Source organism: Musca autumnalis, unplaced genomic scaffold (genome assembly GCF_047663935.1).
Source record: "Musca autumnalis isolate F117 unplaced genomic scaffold, ASM4766393v1 scaffold_5, whole genome shotgun sequence".
NCBI classification, from domain to species: Eukaryota; Metazoa; Arthropoda; class Insecta; order Diptera; family Muscidae; genus Musca; species Musca autumnalis.
In genome coordinates this window covers 109,188,478-109,207,746 of record NW_027412088.1, presented here as the reverse complement: position 1 = coordinate 109,207,746, position 19,269 = coordinate 109,188,478, and the positions used below count along the sequence as shown (strand labels likewise).

General features: G+C 32.6%; 1 protein-coding gene across 1 annotated transcript in view; it reads left to right on the top strand.

Moving 5' to 3' along the window:
• The first annotated feature begins 203 nt into the window (after positions 1–203).
• Positions 204–19,269, top strand: part of Incenp (Inner centromere protein) — a 253,177-nt gene continuing 234,111 nt past the window's right edge. The window contains exon 1 of the mRNA XM_073956958.1: positions 204–336. The gene's annotated coding sequence lies outside the window, so the exon portion shown is untranslated. The remainder of the gene's footprint in view (positions 337–19,269) is intronic.

Here is a 19,269-nt window from a genome sequence, read left to right as displayed (position 1 = left end):
AGAGTTAATAATGCAAAATTTCCCCATGTCACTGGCGACACGATATTAGCTTGCAGCGGAGCACAACATGAAAATGATAAGCGACCGAAAAAGGTAACCACCGCACTACTTGACTACTTGACGGATAGCGTAACTCTGTCGAGTGCTGTGCCGTATATAGTCTGATTAAGTCTCTCGCAGTCAAATGGTGGGAGAGTGAGTGAGTGGTGTCCCCCAATTTTGAAACAGTTTGTATATTTTTGACGTTCGTTTCGTGTATTGTAAAATTGTCGGTGTTTTTTTTGTTTATTTTGTGGTCTTAAATTTATTGTTTCTGTTTTTTACCCGTCTGTTACGGTAAGTGGGATCAAATCTACCGAAGTTTTGCATTATTCATCATTACGTAGTTTCTTGTATGAGCTCCATTGTTACGAAAAAACAGATTTTTTTATTCTATGTGGAGCTTATTATGTGAGAAGATAGAAAGGGTTGCCATTGTTTGATTTAATATTTTACTCGACAGTGCAAAAAAAGAAATCTCCAAAATGAATTATTTCACTATGTAGTGCGTATGTTGCTGATTTGTCAATTTGCTAACTTGTAAAAATGTTAAATAATTCCACAATTCAATAATAAACTGTAAGGAAAGAATCAAAGTGGTCGAGACCGACTATATGATATGACGAAATGATTTCTAGATCTTTTCTTAATTTCATCAAAATTAGACAGACTTGAGGAGTTTCGGGCATCAACATGAAATTGGGAGCTATGTACATATATCCAACTCTGAATCGGTTTCAACATAATTTGGTAAGTCTATTTCTACACCAAATTCCGTCACACATTTAAAAGGTTTCATCAAATGCATGAAATCAATCAAAAATATGTATGGGAACTATATCAAAATCTGATTCTCACAAAATACACCCCGTTCGTCCTTTGGACAAAAAATACCATCCCCAATTTTCACTAGAACAGTATAATTTATTATGTGACCTGTATTTTGATTACGTTCGTTACTTTATGGATGTTACATATAAATGCACAAAGACCCTGTACCACAACATCACAATGGGAATAAATACAGATCCAGCGTGCAGAAAATAAAAGTTGATGTTTTATTGTACAGTTATTCATAATTTGGATAAGACAATTTTACTTTATTTATTGATATATTGGGCAAATTTGTATTTGTTATACTTTCCTGGTATAGCTCCGATAGAACAGTACCTCCCGATATTTTGTATTTTGAAGATTTTTGCTATATTACCCAACTGAAATAGCTAAAATTTGGTATGTAGTCTCAGTTGGGGTTATAAATTATTCCGACAGAGAGTTGTCGGTACAGGTCCACGTTTTGAATGTTTTAGCCACATTATCCAAACGAAACGGCTGACATTTGGTTTGAATATACATAATTTGTGGTGGAGGGTAAAACAAGAGTTCAAAATCACCCCATCGTGCTCTGTTTAGTAATAAAAACTTTTATGTAGCAGTTTGTTTGGGGCCCTTTACTTCTTTCATTTTCGTACTTCCCCCATTTCCTAGGAACCGTAGGACGGACGTTTTAAATTTTTTTTATCTATTATACTGTGATCAATTCCAAATGATATCTGAGATTTTATATAAAATTTTTTTTCTAGAACGGCCATATTATTTTATCTAAACTTAAAAAGCATACTGCGCTAAAATGGTAAAAAGTCAAAAATCGCAAAAAGTCGCAGAAAATAATTTTAGAGATATGGAATAAAATGGACGTTACATATAATTAACCCGTATCATCTAAATTAACATAACTTATGGCTTATAAAACTGTTTAATTTAGTTAAATATCTTTGCGATAAACCAAAAATACAAAAGATTCGACCATAATATTTTCACAGACAGCACACGTCAGTCGCAATTTTACAACTAAAAAACATCATCGTGAACACTGTAACAAATATCTATGTTAAGTGTTCCGTTATTCCATTCCGACTAATCAATTCTAATTATTGTATATGCAGTTAAGTACAGTCAAACCTCTAGTTTAACACTGCACTAAATGTTCATAGTTTCTTTGAAGTCAATTTTTTATTTTCTGCACGCTAGATCGGAATTTTTCCCCACTGTGAGCATTATGGTTACGACTTTTTGACATTTCTTTTCTCAAAAATGATTTCCTTTAGTGAGAATGAATGAACGTTTGCCTATTAATGCCTAAAATAGCATCCATTCCATTTTATTATAAAAAAGGTTCTGCACAAACCACTTTGATTTTTTTTTCAAAAATACTTTGAAATGAAAAAAAAAATCTGAAAAAATTATTTCCTGTTGCACGATAGAATGATCTTTTACCTATTAATGACTAAAATAAGTTTTATTCCATATAAATATTGAAATAGGTCCCGCACAAACCACTTTTATTTTTTATGATATATGAAATAATGTTATATATAATATAAAATGGTATATATGTAATAATACGACGATAAGCTGATTGAGAGAGAAACGGTAATGCCATTTTGGTTATGTCCTGTGCCGCTATACCTTAATTTCAGTTAAATGCCTTCAAAAATTTGTCAAAAGACCTAAAAAATAAAAACGTCAAAAGCTTTTTGTGTGGAAGCTGTTTTCATCGAATCACGCTATAATTAAGATTTTATGTAATCTTACGTAAAAACTCCTCAAAATATCATACATGGATACGAGGTTGTAAAAAAGTCATAACCCTAGTGAGCATGAGACCAGCAACCCTAAATTGTATCAAAGTCGTCGCCGCAAAAATATTTCGAAATTGTTTTTTCAAGAAGGTCTGGAATAAGCTCACATTTTGGCAATTAAGAAGGAGGAAATGCTAGTATCATTCGACATTTTATCGCTTTTTCCAAGTATTCCAGTGGATCTTGCAATAGGTATCATAGAACATATTACACAACAACAACAACAATTTTCAAAAAAAAAAAAAATAAAATCACTAATTAAGGATTGCAGTAGAACAAAGTGAGAAGTAAAGTAAATGCAACAACAATACAACTGTATCAAACTTTTGTTTTTGAATGTTTACTAGGGCTTTATTTTTTCAAATTTTACAAAATACCACACATATTAACAAATGTTATACCAACACTATAAGCCGTGTTATAGTGTGCCGTACGTCATTCGGACTTGGAGGAGGTTACATATCATTGATTGCCTTAGTCTGCATGGGAAATAGTTTTTTCTGAATGATATATTTTTCCCCAAAAAATATATATCCATAATATACATACATCGAAAATCGAAATATAAATATAAAATGTCGTATAGAATTTGACACTAACATTACAGTCCAATTCAGTTACCTTATATTGTTCTACCATGGGAAAATGGTAAAATTATTTTGCATATGTTTCCACCAGAATTTTGAAGAATTTAATCTCATTTTTCTACCGAATTGAGTGTTAATTTGAATTTTGTGTTCCCAGTTCTTACTTGTTCCAGGGTGGATCTAACATTACCACTGCATTCACCACGTTTAATATAGGAGATATTTGTGGACGGCGTACAGAAAAAGGGGCCCCATGAAATAACACCCCAAATGAAAATGGACCCCAACTTTTGGGATTTTTTTCCAATTTGAAAAATGGCCCCAACACAATAACACCCCAAACTAGGAAATTTGGCCCCGAAAATATTGCATTTATGCAGCAAAATTTCAATACGGACCAAAATGCATGTTTGAATTTGTGATACTCACACCTTATAATATTTTGACCATTTTTTTTTTGGTTTTTATACCCTACACCACACAGTGGTAAGGGGTATTATGTCTTTGTGCATTTGTATGTAACATACAAAAGGAAACGAAATAGACCCATAGTTCCTTCTGGGGATATACATATAATCACTTTCTGAGTCGATTTATGAATGTCCGTCCGTCCGTCTGTCTGTCCATGTATTTTTGTTCGCAACGTACAGGTCGCATTTTTTGTCCGATTCGGCTGAAAATTGCGGACTACAACTTTTTTAGCCATAGGAAGAACGCTATTGCTTTTGGTGAAAATCGGTTCAAATTTGGATATAGCTCCCATATATATTTTCGCCCGATTTCACGTATTTGCTGCACCAAACACGCTATATACGTCCAATTTTGATGAAATTTTGAATGTGTGACTGAATTAGGTCTACAAATAAGTGTGCCAAATTATATCGAAATCGGTTCGGATTTGGATATAGCTCCCATATATATTTTCGGCCGATTTCACGTATTTTCTGTACCACACACGCTATATATGTCCGATTTCAATGAAATTTGGAATGTGTGACTGAATTCGGCCTAGAAATAAATGTGCCAAATTATATCGAAATCGGTTCAGATTTGGATATAGCTCCCATATATATGTTCGCCCGATTTCACGAATTTGCTGCACCAAACACGCTATATACGTCTGATTTTGATGAAATTTATAGTGTTTGACTGAATTCGGTCTAGAAATAAGTGTGCCAAATTATAGAGAAATCGGTTCTGATTTGGATATAGCTCCCATATATATTTTCGGCCGACTTTGATCCTTTCCTTACTGGTTTTACTTTCAATATATTTACTATCAAGGCAAATTTATATAAGGTATATACATGAATTACACAACTAACAAATTTACAAAACCAACATTGTTGTTATTGAAAATTAATTGTCAGAGAAAATATAGAATAACGGGGTCGTCCCAAAAATGTTCTCAGGAAAAACATAAATACATTTTTAAAATCCTCTAAAATAGAACAAATTTGAATCAAAATGTAAATATAAAGCATTCAGAACTGTCGTAGGGCATTTTTATTACACGTTTAGGATGAGAAGCAGTAGTTTATGGTAGCAAATTTCGAAATTTCAAATTTCATGAGTAGACCCTATTACATTTTGAAAACTAAATTTACAAAAAAAAGTAAGAATACAGCTGATTGTCACTTTTACCTTCTATAAATATGCCTTGTTTACTATCGAATACCATATAGAAATTAATAGTCGGTGACGACAAAAAAATTGGGAGTTATACCGGTTTGGCCAGGAAAATCGATTTCTGTATGTCGTGTGAAAAGGTCTACCCGACTTTTTTCAGTGAAAATGTTCATGCGATCTATTCCCATTCATTTACCTAGTTTTCGTAAGTGTAATTTTTGTGTGATCAAAACAAACTAAACCTTTTAAACTTTTATAAAAAAGTATATAATGCACCAAATAAGTTACGAGTACGTTACTTACTTTTATTGACCGTGACGGCTTGAAATTGTTTGAAGTTCTATAAACTATTTTCATCACGCATACTAAATTAACCAAACTCTACACCCATGCACCCATTAACTTCATGCAAGTAATGGCATGTCCATCAAATGTAATCTAATGTTTGTTCCAATTTTCCTGCACGAATTTTAAGTTTATTTCCTCTTAAAAGCTGTGACGCCTCACGTTTGTAAGGTTAATGATACATCAAAGAAAAACAAACATTATTTTAGTCCACACGTATTACAATACCGAATCATATGTCAATGCTTCCTTATTTGCATGTACAACGTGTAGCTTGAATACAATTTTAATTGTTTACATAAAATTAAAAGTCCACATTTTATTTTCCATGGGGTGCAATATTGTTTTGTTAAAACAGCTCCCATCAAAGAGTCGGCAACTAACAAGAAGTAAACGAGCTATTTATTCAGTTATTATTGCAATCAATTCAGTTATGATTATATTTCTTGCCGTCAAATAAATAATAAATATATTGATAGTGACACCTTCTATTCAACAGATTTCGTATTTTTTCCACTATTAGCACCTAACAGCATTTGTCACACTATCCGTCATCAATTATCACATTATAAATTACATTTTGTTGCCAAGTTAGAAGTGCATTTCATTTTATATGCCGTGTGACCTTTTACCTTAACAAACGTTTTCAAATATGCATGGTAACTCTACGTCATCGCAACCAACAGCTGTGTTAAAATCACATGGAATTCGTTGTGGAGACACAAACATGTTTTGTGTTAGCTTTTCTCTGGGTAAGCTTTTCCAAATTATTCTCTTGCAATGAGACCGGTATTTTTTAGATGCCATTGAATACACTCAGTGAAAAGCTTAGTACGTATACAGTATCGGTACAGAATATTATGGGGATAGCAAATAATTATAGATTCGTAAACATGAACACAAGACTGAATATGATAAATGTACTTTTTTTGTGTATTATTTTGTGGTGATTAACTAAGCTTATAGGATGTCAGAAACTCTGGGCAACAAAATGTCCGTATTGGTCCACTTTTCGTTATAGGTATACTTAGGTATACATTAAAATATAGGCCAAAAATTAAATGTGCCCATTTCACACAAGATGTATGGTCGATTCCAACCGAACCAAAAACTAACCAATCATCATCCATATTATTGACATCTTTACGATGTGAGAAATTTTGTCGCTATTAAGCTATAACTCAGACCAATTTTACAGTCAGTTCAAAATACCTTGAACATGGTGGTACCGGTAAATCTGGGCTATACCAATAGGCGTACCTACAATTTGGCTGAAACCTAAAAAAATCAAAAATCTGGAGGATGCCAAATTTATGAGGCATTCCTTGCAAAAATTCAACAAAAAATTCGGATTGGCCAAACAAGCAATTTTTATACCCTACACCATAAGATGGAGGGGATAATTATATTTGTCATTCAGTTTGTCTTTTGTATTTAGTCCCAATTTACATTGGGCGAGTTTACTTGCGGAAATTGTCATTTTGTAGGAGAGAGAGGTGAGGCATATGGTAACCCTTTGCCTCTCAGCACCCTCTCTCACCTACAAACTGACAATTGCCGCAAGTAAACTCGCCTAATGTAAATTGGGACTTAGTCTTCTTTGAGGGCTTCAAATTTTTTTCCAGAAATTTGACAATACACGTCCACGTTTTGATATAGCCCCCATACACGCAGAGAAAAAAATATGTTTGAGCCAACAATATCCCAAGAGCAAAATATGTATTGTTAACATATTGTTGGATTCCTTATGTAGTATTGTGAATCCAACAATCGTTTTTGTTAAATCCAAAAATAGTTTGTGTCAACTGAACAATATTTCTCTCTTTTCTTCGAAATTTTTTTTCTCTTCTCTCGCTATTCGATGCCGTGTTGAAAAAATAATTTTGGTGAGTTGTGGTGTTTGTATGACATGCTGCCTTTATCTTTGTTTTTGTGTGTATGTATACCAACAATGAGACTCTTGTTTTTATTTGTTTCTGTTTTGTTTCATTCTTATTCTTTATTTCATTCTCCTTTCCTTTTCATGTTTGTTATGGTGTTTAATTATTCCTTATGTTGTGGTGGCTGCTTGTGGCTTTTTGTTTGTCTTTGTTGTCAGCTAAAGTAGCAAACCATGTATTGCGTTCATCAATGCTCGTAATATTATACGCGATATTTATATCAAAGTTGTGTGGAAAGTGTATATGAGAAGTATGTATATACACTCAAATCAAAAAATTTAGTATCTGGTTTTCAGGGCTGACAATATGTTTTGTAAAAAAATTTAGATTAAGATTGTTCCTACAATCGGTATTGTTAACGATTTTTACAATATTGCGGAAATTCGAAAGTTGTTTTTGTTTTCTATGTTTGGAAAAAAAGATGGTATTTTTGGATTTGGATTACAATGTTTGAACAAAACAAATATATTTTTGGAACCAAAACAGATATTTTTGTTCCAACAAAAGCGAAAAATATTTTTTCTCTGCGTGTAGAACGATACCTCCCTATTTTCGGTATTCTAAAGATTTAAGCCTCATTATCACAGAAAATGGCTGAAAATGGCATTTAGCAAGGCAAATTTATATAAGGTATATGTATGAATTACAACAACTAACAAATTTACAAAAACAACATTGTTGTTATTGAAAATTAAGTCCCAATTTACATTAGGCGAGTTTACTTGCGGCAATTGTCAGTTTGTAGGTGAGAGAGGGTGCTGAGAGGCAAAGGGTTACCATATGCCTCACCTCTCTCTCCTACAAAATGACAATTGCCGCAAGTAAACTCGCCCAATGTAAATTGGGACTAATAGGCCGTTTACATATAACCGGGTTAACCCAGTGGGTCGGGGTTTCAAATGCCATTTCCATTGTGTATACTTCAAATAAATCCTAATATGTGGACAAACATTTTCCCACAAAAATGACGACCCATTTAAACCGCTACACACTATTAGGTCATTATCCAAAATTATTGCCATTACTTGATTATTATTACAGAACACACCATTATACCTTTGAGATCCCTGTATATACTAGGCTGTAACTCTTTAATCTGATCAATTACATCAGCATAATTGACATCAATGGAAAGGTCATGGGTGGAACATATATTCCAGGAATAAAGATATAGTAGTCATTATACCAAAAAATCTTACAAATTTCCACACAAAAAGTTTTGGCCCATTTGACCCGCCAAATATTATCTGATCATCATGTTAAATTGCAAGCTTCTTCTTTGTCGTAAACTCAAACTTTACTTAAAATTTCACTCCGATCAGACTATTATTGCGACCTACAGAGCCGCTACAAAATTGGATAAATTTTTGTTTTTGGTCACCAATAACAATATGTGTCTATTCTGGTCGGACCTCCATACAAAATTTCGTGATTGCCATAATTGCGGCCTGGATTTTGATTACAGTTTTTAATATACAGACCGACACACATCTCAGAATCTCTTTATCTTGTTGAGATATGAATTTTGGTATACCACATGGGGGGTCTACGACGAATAGTGAAGTGATGTTTTTGTCAGACGTCAAACTAAAAGCATTGTTGAACATTGTTCATTCTTTATTTTGTTTTTTTTTTCATATATTTATGAAATTCTGGAATTTTATCCCCACCGGCGTATGATTTATACAAATTATTTTATTTATGGTACCCAGTAGCGTATGACTATAATTACTTCACCTTATTTATTCTGCAATAATGATTTTTAATAATTGCTTCTAACATTTATAATTTTTTATCGATTTCATTCATCTAAAGACCATTGAAATCTTGACTTTTTAAACTTGGAAAACCGTTAAAGGGCATATCAAATTCGTATACAGGAATATTGTATTTTGGCCGACATAGAGAGATCCAGTTGTTTAAGTCAAAATCCGAAAGCTCGATTTTCACCGTAGACATATGGTCTAGTGGAATTATTTGCTCAGTACAATCCCAAGAACCAGAAACGCGAAGCGTCCATTACAATTTTTCCCTCTTACAAATCGCCCAACCATAATATACACTCTATCTCAGTATGATAGGACACAAAATTTGAGCTTAATTATACCTTCACTAATTGGTATAGCTCTCATGTAAAAGTAACTTCTATCGAGCCAAAGACAATATTGGTGAGGAGCTCCATCGTTGGAATACTGGGGATTAGTTGACCTTGCTCGTTGTCAATTTGTTTAGTCTAACAACTGACCTACATTTTAAATTACTAACATGATTATTGTTAAACTAGAAATGATAAAAATTGCAGGGATATACAACTTTAACCTATAACCTAACTCATAACATCCCAGCAAAATTTGAAGGAAGGGGTTCCATGCGATGACATGATTCCATGGCATATTTTACATTGGTTCAAACCAAGTAGTGAAAGATCCGATCTTTTCATTAGCATTTGAACCAATGCAAAAGAAGTAGTGAAAGATCCGATCTTTGCATCAGCATTTGAACTCTCTTTGAACACTCTATCTCAGTATGATAGGACACAAAATTTGAGCTTAATTATACCTTCACTAATTGGTATAGCTCTCATGTAAAAGTAACTTCTATCGAGCCAAAGACAATATTGGTGAGGAGCTCCATCGTTGGAATACTGGGGATTAGTTGACCTTGCTCGTTGTCAATTTGTTTAGTCTAACAACTGACCCACATTTTAAATTACTAACATGATTATTGTTAAACTAGAAATGATAAAAATTGCAGGGATATACAACTTTAACCTATAACCTAACTCATAACATCCCAGCAAAATTTGAAGGAAGGGGTTCCATGCGATGACATGATTCCATGGCATATTTTACATTGGTTCAAACCAAGTAGTGAAAGATCCGATCTTTTCATTAGCATTTGAACCAATGCAAAAGAAGTAGTGAAAGATCCGATCTTTGCATCAGCATTTGAACTCTCTTTGAACACTCTATCTCAGTATGATAGGACACAAAATTTGAGCTTAATTATACCTTCACTAATTGGTATAGCTCTCATGTAAAAGTAACTTCTATCGAGCCAAAGACAATATTGGTGAGGAGCTCCATCGTTGGAATACTGGGGATTAGTTGACCTTGCTCGTTGTCAATTTGTTTAGTCTAACAACTGACCTACATTTTAAATTACTAACATGATTATTGTTAAACTAGAAATGATAAAAATTGCAGGGATATACAACTTTAACCTATAACCTAACTCATAACATCCCAGCAAAATTTGAAGGAAGGGGTTCCATGCGATGACATGATTCCATGGCATATTTTACATTGGTTCAAACCAAGTAGTGAAAGATCCGATCTTTTCATTAGCATTTGAACCAATGCAAAAGAAGTAGTGAAAGATCCGATCTTTGCATCAGCATTTGAACTCTCTTTGAACACTCTATCTCAGTATGATAGGACACAAAATTTGAGCTTAATTATACCTTCACTAATTGGTATAGCTCTCATGTAAAAGTAACTTCTATCGAGCCAAAGACAATATTGGTGAGGAGCTCCATCGTTGGAATACTGGGGATTAGTTGACCTTGCTCGTTGTCAATTTGTTTAGTCTAACAACTGACCTACATTTTAAATTACTAACATGATTATTGTTAAACTAGAAATGATAAAAATTGCAGGGATATACAACTTTAACCTATAACCTAACTCATAACATCCCAGCAAAATTTGAAGGAAGGGGTTCCATGCGATGACATGATTCCATGGCATATTTTACATTGGTTCAAACCAAGTAGTGAAAGATCCGATCTTTTCATTAGCATTTGAACCAATGCAAAAGAAGTAGTGAAAGATCCGATCTTTGCATCAGCATTTGAACCCATTCCATCGATCCAATCGAGATGAATTTTGTGTTTTTATTTATAAAATTTTTCTAAATATATAAGATTAATTATTTACAATAGGTTTGATGTTGTCGGAGACTCGAAATCACAACCAACGTGGTTAAAACTCTCGTCGTAATTATAATGTCATTGCAAAGGGTTGGTGAAAATTGCCAAAGCATTGGTAGAAATGACATGCCGAAGCATTGGTGAAAATGACATGTCAAAGCATTGGTGTAAATGACATGCTTTGGATCCAAAAATGAATAGCATCTTTTGTGGTCCACGCTCATATAAAATTCATCGATGAAGATGCTAAAAAGATGACATGCCAGCTCACTTTCACCCATGATTGAATGGCATCATTGGCATCGAACATTTTGCTGGGATATAACATGACGACAAACATAAAACAAATTGACAACAAATTAAATATTTTCTGTCCCAGATACAACTTCCTTCATCGGAAAAAATTGTCATTTATCATCCAAAAGTTATATCAGGCAGTACTGTTTAATGTGGGATTTACCAAAATGCCAATTTATCTTAAGCATTGGCCAACAAGAATGACAGTCATCGAGGCGTATTTCGTTAACATCAATGTCTATCTTAATAACTACCTTTGTCATCTCTAAATAATACTTTGCATATTGTAAAGAAACATTTGTATTTGCCAGAAAATTGTTCCAAAAGTACGTTGACTTTAAAACTGACAGTGTAATATTTGATAATATTTTGCAAAGAATTCACAATTTCTGAAAAAAATATCTTACATGTAACACAATGTTACCGTTAAATGGGTTCTAGGTTCTTCATATCCAATATTATCCCAGCAAAATGTTCGATGCCAAAGATGGCATTCAATCATGGGTGCAAGTGATCTAGCATGTCATCTTTTTAGCATCTTCATCGATGAATTTTATATGAGTGTGGACCCCAAAAGATGACGTTCTTTTCTGGATCCTAAGCATGTCATTTTAACCAATGCGTTGACATGTCATTTCCACCAATGCTTTGGCATGTCATTTCCACCAATGATTTGACATGTCATTTTCACCAATGCTTTGACACGTCATTTTCACCCATGCTTTGACATGTCATTTTAACCAATGCTTTGGCATGTCATTTTCACCAACCCCTTGGCATGAAATTTTCATGTATTGTTTGGAAAATGGAAATGCTGTATTGAAATATGGTTTTCATGAAAAACAAAACTCTTTATTAATTCAAACGAATTCATGAAATAACTACAATTAATTTATCAGTTTAGTTTTTCAAAAGTTTACATCCAAAATTGCAATGTAATCACCACCGCTGCAACGCAAAAGATTACTTCCTCCGTTCTCCGCAACTGATATTCTTTCATCTTACAAAAGGTTTTTTCAATTATCTTCCCATCACCAGTTCAGATTTCGACATGGACTCCAAATGCACTCCTTTAAGTATTTTTATTTCGTAAATTACTTTTATTTTATAATTTTGTTATTTTATAACAACATTTTGGTAATTTATACTCTTTTGTTTAGTGACGGAAATATGTAGGGATCTACAACCCGGCTTGCTTTAGGGATCTCTAAGAACAAAATGTAACGAACGGGGAGGAGAGACTTTTTATGGAAAATACCATTTATGCTTAATTAATTTATTTTTAATAGTTTCTTTCCAAAAGTAGTTTCTTCTTTATTTTCAGATTCTTGTTCCTTTTCGTTTCGGACTTTTTTTCAAATTCCAAGAAGCGAGATTTGATTGACTTTTAAAATAGCAATGTGTGCAGTCCGATTCTATTTTTAGCTCGATGGTTGGGACTTCATATAATACCAATTGTTTAGAAGTTTTAGTTGTTTGATATGCAGGAAATGTAAGACAACATCACGACGACAGTTCTAACAACTTTGGTCTTTTCAGAAACTGCAAGAATCTACTTATTTTTACTACGATAACAATTTTTCCTTTATGTTATCGGAAAAAAAATTAGTAGATTTTTGCAGTACTGGAACATACCAAAATGAAAATAAACAGGTGTGTAAATAAAAACACAAACATCATCTCTATTGGATCGATGGAATGGGTACAAATGCTGATGAAAAGATCGGATCTTTCACGACTTCCTTTGCATTGGTTCAAATCCTAATGAAAAGGTCGGATCTTCCACGACTTCCTTTGAACCAATGCAAAAGATGACATGAAATCACGTCATCGCAAAGAACCCCTTCCGTCAAATTTTGCTGGGATACAATGAAATAATATACAAAAAAAAAAATTCGTAACATTTGCGAAATTGTAACCTAAAATAAGTAAAGTTCCAGTTAACCTTAAATAAACAAATTTATGTGAATAGTTAATACTTCCCTTTTGAAAGAAAAATAAAATATTTAAAAAATTCAAATAAAAATTTTTTTGTAGCTGGCAACAAGGAAAGCTTTTAAGTTTTTTACCAAAAGCACATTTTTGTTTTGTGGAATTTGTTTTAGGGGAGAACGCTTTTAAAAGCTTTGGTCTTACATACGAATACTAAAAAGGTATTTTAAGAATTCAAATAACCGAACATTGACATTAGGCTTATCTATATCATATTTCATTCAGAAAGTTGAGAACTAAAAGTGTTGATTTAACATTATTCCAGATTGCACACTTATTTCATGTTGGTATTTAACAAGTGATTAAGGTTTAAAATAAATAACATCGATAGCAGTCGGATGATTTTAAATTTTGACAAAAATTTTCTAAATATTTTGGTTGATTTCTACATGCGTTGCTATATGTATGTAAATTCTATGGAAGAAACAAATACATATGTATATTATTATTAAATATTGTTATTTTATTCAAGTAATTATGATTGCCGCTGGAAAACATCATAGACATTTTGTGACTAATTAACGACAGAATTACCGACAATTATAATTGAAATTTTTGCTAATTTAAAGTATTTAACTACCAAGACTTAATGATAGAAATAGTATATCAAATTTTATTAAAACTTCTCATTAAATAATTTGCGTTTTAATTTTACTAATTACACTGGTGAACAAAATGTAAATAGTTGGCTGATACATCCGAATTTGTGTTGTATTTCTTATTCAAATTAGCGAGTTATTTTCAGATCCGGAAGCAGTTTTCCTCCATCAGCTCTTATTTTTGAGATATAGCTCAGGGGTCCATTTTACGATTTTTAAGAAAATCTACATTATTCTTGGTCACAAAAAAATATTTTTTGCGTGTTTTTCTTTTTTTAAACATGAGTTTGTTAAGGGATGTCGTGCGCTCAATCTATATTTATATGTATACGAGTATAGAAGACCCATACAAGATTTTACAAAAAATGCGAATTTTGTGTACTTTAAAGTAGATATCTGATATTGTACGTCAAAATGCGTAGGATATCTACGACTATCTTCCAGTGACAATTAAAATGTTAAAAGGGGAGTAACATCTGCGTTGACAAATTTTTCATAATTTTGTGTAATTCTACTTTAAAGTACACAAAATACGAAATTTTTGACAAAGTCTGGTATGGGTTTTCTATATTTTCCAAGGAATATTTACGATGAATATAGCAAAAACTGTTTTAATCGAGCATATGACATCCCCTAAACAAAGTTACAAGTACAAGTGAGAAAAGGCTAGTAGGGACGAAGCCGACTATGTATTACCCTACACCACTACCCCAGTGCATAAGCTTATCACTCGTAAACATTGTTTTTAGGAAGATACTAAAGTTTTCTCCTATCTGGCTCTTATACCAAATGACAGGCGAACTGCACCAAAATAATTAATATTTAATTTTATATTTGACTACTGCCGACATCTACTTGGTACTGATTGAAAGCTTTGCTGGTGTTGTTGATTAATTTTTAATACACTAAATAGAAGCAGAAGTATTTGTCATTAAAGTAAAAACTTCAAAATATTATAATATTTTACCATAAATGCCACATTTTGTATTAATTTAAAGCTCATATGGTTCAGTTTCATTATCAAGCTCTCTCCTTGGAATATGTCCAACAGAAGCAGAAATATTTGACATGGAAATAAAATTGCATAAATTGAAGTCTTTCTCAACATCACAAGCATTTCACTAATTTTGGTAAAGCAATTGGGAACATATCTTCATTATTGAAACGCATCCAACCAAACCTGAGTTACTCGTCAGTACAATTCCAATAAAAAATGGGAAATTGGGATGTGCTCCAACCTATTTGGCATCATCATAAAGGTGATATTTTCCTCATCCATTTACCGGTTTTGGGAATAGGACTACTAAAAGCGGATATATTCGCATAAGAATAAAACTTTGAATTGTTGTCCACATAAGTTTTTTACCCATTCCGATGCCTGAATGGCCAAAATATGTAAACTTCTTCCCATCCGGGAAATTTCGTGACGATCCAACCAAAGATGCGACCTGTAGCATGATTTAAAAAAATGGGATGTATTACTGACTATTGCGATATATCCCTTATTTGGCCACCTACGCCAACCTACTTTGCATCATTGTAAAGATGGGATTTTCAACTTTCATAGTCAGGCTTTGATTTTGGAAAGTCCCCAACCAAAGCTGTGATATTCGTCATTATAACTAAAACCGCAAAAATTAAAAGTTTAATTTACGACTATTGTGATATCTTCGCTGTTTGACCACATACAACAAAAAAGTAGTAGTATAGGGTACAAAAACACCACAAAATATTTTTGGTGACCACGAATAATGAAAATCTAGGTAAAAAACGTAAAATAGGGCCCTGAGCTATATCTTACAAAGAAGAGCTGATGAAAAAAACTAATTCTTGATTTGAAAATAATTTGAGTTTGAAACTGTAATGAAATCAAATGAAACAAAAGTCCTGTTGATCAGTATTCTTGTCGAGAAAGGAATAAAGTAACAGAACTTGTGTCAAATCGATACAGTATTTATTTTTGGAATTTAAATAATTAATAAGTTTTATTTAAATAAATATGATTATCTAGTAAAACGGCGTAATTTTCCACCAAATGTGACTAAAACTTCAAAAAACAGTAAATCGAGCGGAACTTTTCTATAGGGGATATATCAAAACCTGGACCTTTACCGACAATTCAGGACCGAGGACCGATATAAACCATTTTAAATACCAAACATTCCAGGAGTAATAGAAACTTTTCTATCAAAATATAAAGCTGTTTCTTTATAGGGTTTTCGACGAATATTTCGATGTGTTACAAACGAAATCATTAGCATGTAATTTGCGATTTAATTTTGATTTTCATAGAAGATTTGTGTTTTCACGTGAATTTGTTATTTCAATGCCGTAAATGTTTTCTTTTTCGTATCAATCCATTTGGACACATGCCAGTTTGGCGACAAGTGGTGACACTTTGTAGATTTTGCGGAAAACTATGATCACATTATGTCTACCGAGAATCCAAGTTGTTCTTGGTTATTGTGACGTCAATGTCACATAAATTTGGATGTTGAAACATAATTATTAACAATTTCATATGAACTGTAGCTAATTAATATGATTTTAAAAACTTTACCTCCTCGAACAAAATGATGAACATAAGACAACATTATGACAGGTGTTTGAAATTGTTCATTAGATACAGAGCAAAGAAATTATACTACTACTATATACTATATACTACTATACTATATACAGTATTCATTTACGACAACTTAAATAATAAATCAATTATATTAAATAAAGCTATAAATTACTTAAATACAAATTGATAGAAATCTTTATGCAATAATTATGTAGTGTATTATAGTTATAACGTTATATAGTTTGTAATGTTTCATATTGTTTAACAGAAAAAATGTTTTTTCTCGTAAACGATTTATTTTTTATTTTCATAGAACAATTGTGTTTTCACGTGAATTTGACATATCAGCGTTTTTGAATGTTTTCTGTTATTCATCATATGAATCCATTTGGACGCATGCCAATTTATCGACAAGTTGCTCATGTCACAAAAATTAACAGCATATTAATATCGAAACATAAATGTATATGTATTAACAATTTCATATGAAATTTGGCTAATTGATATGATTTTAAATCATACATCTTTTTAAAATATATAGGAAGAAACGGCATTTGATTCATGCCAAAAAATTATCTTTCAAACTGTATCTTGATCCGAAACAATAGGGTATAATATTTATTTCATTTCATGTTTTAAATATAAGGTGTGCTTTTAGGTTTGCTAAATGTTACTGGGTAATTGTTCCCCTCTAAAGTCCACATGTGAAGAAAATATGATAACTATTTTTTGTGGGTAAATTAATACTTTCTGAGATAATCTCCCAAAATCTGTTACGCGCGATAAATGCTCAATTGTGTAACCAATGTGGTCCCACATAAAAGTTAAAACATTTTAGATCGTGTTGATTTTTTTTTTTTTTTTTTTTTGGAGATTTGCCTTTGCACTCCAACGAATACCAAATTATGTTTGGATCCAAACTTATGTTTGTTTGCAACCAGTCCCAAACAAATATTTGTTTGGATCCAAACATATTTCTAACATATATTTTTCTGCGTGTACATTACAAACATCCAAACAATCTCCTTATTTCCCCTTACACACTACAATGTCGCCAGTCGCCATTTGACATTTTTTTGGAAAGTTTGACCGTTTTTAGCGTAAGAGTACTCAAGACAGTTTGGCATACTACCACGTGCTGGGTTGTTTACAGTGGTTTGATTGAGACACCTCAAAAACATGGTTTTTAAACGTTTTTGCAGCATAGTTCCATGATTCGTCACCTGGATCCATCTTATTCATTTGAAGCGCCGAGATCGTATTTTTTCGAAATTGCATGCATCGATCGACAGGGGATCCAACGAGAAAAACCCCATTTTTTCCGCCAAGTGTTCAAGCAATATCAAATGTTAGTTGGTGGAATAAATGTCCAAGGATGTCAACATCTCACGGTATACAGCACTGCATTCTTGCATTACCGGTTCACACACGGCTTAATTTTTTCTGGCACAACGTCCGTTTTTGGACGACCCTCACGAACTTGGTTTTTTTTGGCGAGCGTCGGCCACCTTTGAATTCATTAACCCTTTGTGGCCCGACGTTGTCTGTGGGCAATTTTGCATGTTTGTGTGTGCATATGTCCCACACCGTTTGAGATATTTATATATACTGACTTGGTGTCGGTAGGTTGATTTCCGAAGAATAAAAATTTGAAAGTACTTTTAAATAAATAACTAGATCGGCGAAGTTATGCTATAAGTAGTCGAGTAAAAATTTTTACATGAAATATTTTAGTGATTTTATGAAATGCCGTTAAATGGCAAATGAATTAAATAATTGCAGCCAACATTTTTTGAAAAATATTACTGAGATGTTGATCTAATAAAATAAAAAACAAACATATAGTTCCAATAAGTAGTTTTAATTTTTTGAAATTTGAAAGTTCCCTGTGGCCAACATTGGGCCATTGTGGTAACAAAGTGGTTACATTAGTGGAAGATGCAAATGCTGGTTAGTGGTAGTCAATGAAGTACAAAGAGTCATTGACATTCGGGCTTGTGGAAAATTTTGTATTTATATTATTATTCGAAGGTTTGACTTGAATTTCGGTAGAATATACATATTACATATTAGGGATTTGTAAGATATCAAGCGGATATCTGTTCAAATATCGATGATGATAATTTAATGTATTGGATCGAGAGCAATATTATCAGGTTAAGAGAATGCAACAAAATAGAAAATATTTTTCAAACGCTTGTACTCTGAAAAATATCAATATGAGCATTTCAAATTATATGAACACCACAATATACGTCAAAATTGGCTAATTTGTGAACTATATATGATAAATATAGACCAATTATCCATTCCTTTTCCATCAATTTTCCTCTAGAATTAAAAAAAGGGAACTGATGAAGTTGTTTGGTGACAACTGAAACTATAGTATTCCCTACCCTTCGCCCGCAACTAATCAATTTCATATCCACTTTAAAATATTTTGTTGTTATTCAAACAATTGAATAAAAACTCATCAGTTTATGTTTTCCACATCATGAATAATAAAAAATATAACGATAATACAAAGACTTAAGAAACAAACTTTGTTAATTTTTATAACCACAATGGCCCAATGTTGACCACAGGCAACATTTGGTAACTCCCTAACCGCGAGGAATTGATAAGAATTTTTTTCGCAGAGGACTTATTTTTGCGACTACTAATCATAATAAATATGAAATATGAAATTTTTTATCCCT